The 3,956-nt window shown below is 44.9% G+C and overlaps 1 pseudogene; it reads right to left on the bottom strand.

Annotated features, from left to right (window-relative positions):
- Window positions 1-2,184: 2,184 nt before the first annotated feature.
- LOC109687179 (large ribosomal subunit protein uL3-like) lies at window positions 2,185-3,160 on the bottom strand (annotated as a pseudogene).
- Between the last annotated feature and the right edge of the window lie 796 nt (window positions 3,161-3,956).

Genomic DNA, 3,956 nt, shown 5'->3' with positions numbered 1-3,956 from the left:
CAGAAGTGACAGCAGTGTCACTTACAGCCCCTCTGGATTTAGGAACTATGGAAACAAGATTTGTTCGTAATCTGGTCTCCAATACTGCCTGACCTGGAGTAGTCACCCAGTTCTAATCTAGGCAGCCATGACTGGTAGTGGAGGGGAAGGGTCCTACAACTGTCAATCAAGCAACTGAAATGTTCACTCCTGATAGCTTCTGACATTTAAAAGGGGGGAAAAGCATTAAAGAGTGCTTGCAACAGTGATCTAACATGAAATTAATGGTCTTTACAAACTTTCTCTAATAATCCTTGACCCCTAGTCAAATACCCTGGAAGAATGGGTGTTCCTAATCTGTCTCAAAACCAGAGACAAGTGATGGTGGGAAGTTAATGCAAGATCTGCTGCTGCTAAATGGGTGGTCTGGAACCTATGCAGTTCTCCAGTTGGTGCCAGGATGATCTTATCCACATACGCACACAAAGGAGGCCTCTCTGAGATCTTGAGTGTGATGTGGAATCTTGCTGATGTTGTGGTCATTTGAGACAAATTGACATCTTATTATTGTTATATGATAATCCTGAGCATTGTGAGAGACTCCCAGAAATATCCTCTTGACTTGGAATCTGCAGAATGAGTTAACAGAGACTTCCAAGTAGAGTGCATTGCGGATCTTGATCCATGTGTGGATGAGGGTTGGGTGGGAAAATATTGTGAGAGATGGATAATGATTTTTTTGGTACATACTATGACTCAAGGTAAAAGATGGAGATAAGAGCCAAATAAGGGTTAACATGTTTGGCAGGGACAGAAAGAGAGGCAAGAGGGGCAGGCTGGGGTTGAGCAAAGAGGGGGTGAGCAAAGACCAGACTTCTATAAAACAATATGGCTGTTGCTCCAAGGAATTGTTACTGAGAGGCAGAAAAACTTTCCACTCAATCCTACTTTTTGAAAAAAAATGGGTGGGGGAGGGAAGAGAGAGAGAGAGAGAGAGAGAGAGAGAGAGAGAGAGAGATTGAGATTTGTGAGTTTGGGTTGCTGTGGGTTCTGGGCTCCCCCTTCCTTCCTGCCTAAGCCTGGGTCAGGGGCTTAGTGGGTTCCTGAGGGGATGTTTCAGTCTTGGCATTGGCCATTCTTGGACCCTACCTACAAGCTAAAGCTGAAACACTATCTTGGGACCAAAAGAGAAAGGCCAAGTGCACAGAAGAGACATTATTTCTAATATTCCACAGCATCTCAGCTAATGTTGGCATGTGAACTTACTGTGTGAAATAAAGAAACCTAGGCGTTTAGGCCACTACTGGTGCTTCCCACTCTAGGGATGATATACCTGGTCTAGGAAAGAATCTATGCTGTCATCCCCATCCATGGGACCAGAACCTTGATCAGTGGATCCCAAGATGCAAATCCATCCCAACTACAACTGCCCTGCCATTGCTGACAGAAGGGGAAAAAAATGTCTGAGCTACGAAAACTCAAAAAGCACAGAATGGACTGATGAGATTGAAATTTTATTATTTTAGTAAGGAAGAGAGACCTGATTCCTAGGAAAAAATGATCTCAATTATATTAGAACAAAAGAGAGAAAGTATAGAGGAATAAACTTAAGAGATTTTCAAATTCCCCCGAGGAACACATAAAAGATGTGAACAAATGTTTCCATGTAAGGAATTTCAAATGCTGAGGATGCAAGTTTTACCCAAGGTAACTTATACCATGATCTTGGCTAATAAAAAATTATTAATAGGATTTTATTAGGAAATGGGCATGCTGGTGTTAAACTCCCCATGGAGGAGGAAATGGGCAATGCTCCTAGTCCTGCACCAGAAAGCTTCCCTTAAGGATTCTGCAAGTGACTCATGTCCTCTGTGCTTTGCTCACTTAGCAAGAACTAGTGGAGATGGAGCTGCTGTTCCTGGGAGTGTAGTGCTCTCTAAATGGCAATATGAAAGGGTATCCACACTTTACTTATTTCTTACAGTGACTGACAAGAGGCTTATTACCATTCCTAGTTTAGAGACTAGTCTGAGCCTTGGGAGGGTAACTTTCCCAAATTCACAGAGAGTAATTGTCAGAGCTTAAGAATCAAACTGGATTTGTCTCACAGAAATGAACCGGAGCCTGAGCTCTTTACTTTTCTTTTTTCCCACTGGAGAAAAACTTTTATTAATATGCCACAAGCTGCACAGAATGCTTGTGACATTAAGCACCTTCTTCCTGGTCCCATGAATGCTTTCTTCTCCATAGTTTGGAAGTGGCCATGGCCAAACTTAGAGATGGTGTCAGTGAACTTAAAGTTGATCTTCTCCAGAGCCTGCTGTTTGGGATATACCAGTGAGGACTTGTGAAGGGTGACCACATGCCTTTCACCATGACAAAGTCGTTGGTCGCTTCACCATAATGAACAAAGCCACTCAGCAGATCGATGCCCTTGGCAGGCAACCTTGCATAACTCTTGAGTCTTGAGGGGTAGCTTCTTGGCGTGCTAGGAACAGGAAACCCCTTTTTGCCTTTGCTCTTGGTTATTCCAATGACATCGAACAGCTCATCTTGCCCAAACACCTGGCTCACAGGGAGCTGCTGCTCCAGCTTTTCCTGGGCCCAGTCTAGCTTCTCAGCCGTAGGGTCCCTGTTTGCCTGAATCTCCATGAGGTGGGCCTTCTGATGGAGAGGAAACAGGTACTGGGTATGGGGGATAGTACTGATAACCTGGCAGTACTTCTTCACGCTACTGAAGTCCTTCTCCAGCTGCTTCTTGTCCACATCATCCTGCCATTTCCTGCAGAATTTGATGAAGGCCTTCTTAGATTTGTGACAGATCTTAAAGAAATGCCTTTTGTACTCATCACTGATGGCTGAGTAAAGATGGTCTTGAAAGTCCTGAGATCTCGAGAAGTTTCCAGATAGCCCATAATGCCTACAATCATCATGGGTGGTGTCTCCAAAATGGTCACAGCCTCCACAACTTCCTTCTTGTTCACCTTGGATCTTGGCCTATCCACCTCCCATACAATGTGAGTCATGCCAACCTTGTAGCCCAGAAAGGCTGCGAGATGGACAGGCTTTAAAGGGTCATGCTTGGGGAAGTTCTTCACCTTCCTCTGATGTCTACTGCTGCGATTCCATGGCAAGAAGCCCAGGACCCATACCTGAGAGCAGAGAACTTCCTATGAGACATCACACCGTCTCATCCCTCCAGTGGAGCCTGAGCTTTTTTCTTCATAGCAGATTAAGTTTTGGAGCTAGAAGGAAACTTTGAGACAATCTAGTAGCAGCCTTGACTGTAAAATCATGCAGCTGCTCTAAGCAACCCACTAGGAGTATTTATTCACTGTATACAGTGGGTGGGCCGTATTTATTCAGTGTATACAGTGGGTGGGCCAATCCTCCTACAGCTAGCACACTGAAGTCCCAGGCCCAGGTCCCATGGCAGAGTTGGAATGAGACCCCCCTGTCAAGTTACTGCTCCGTCTATGCCACACTGCCATGATTCCCTTCTCTCTTCCATATGAACTCATTCCTATTAATCAAACCTCTCTTCTTAGTGGATCCATATTTCATTCTTCACCAGGAGAGTTAAACATTCTTTATGGGCAGGTACCACAGCTTTCTATGGAGCAATAACCTCACAGAAAGAATCTACCTTCTCGTCTTAATGCTTCCCCCCACTTTACGAAGCATGAATGGCTACACTTCTCTCTTGCTGCCTCCAGTTCTGGAGAAAAACATAGTTCTTTCAGACTTTCCTCCCTCCCAAATTCAGTTTGGGAATTGCCCTCCACCAAATCTCCTCACACATGGGACTGCTTCTCTCCAAATCTTTAAATTCTCCTTCCCTGACACTCATCTGAGGCCAGATCCGCCTTTGGACTAATTCCTAGAGCCTTCTCCCGAACAGAACAGTTAACCCTTACTATCCCTGGGCAGGCATGGGGAAACCTCCCATTGACCCAACTCTCCCCAGATGTCTGTCT

The sequence above is a fragment of the Castor canadensis genome, chromosome 3 (assembly GCF_047511655.1).
Source record: "Castor canadensis chromosome 3, mCasCan1.hap1v2, whole genome shotgun sequence".
Classification (NCBI taxonomy): Eukaryota; Metazoa; Chordata; class Mammalia; order Rodentia; family Castoridae; genus Castor; species Castor canadensis.
The sequence above is the reverse complement of the archived record's forward strand: the minus strand, read 5'-3'. Positions and strand labels throughout refer to the sequence as shown.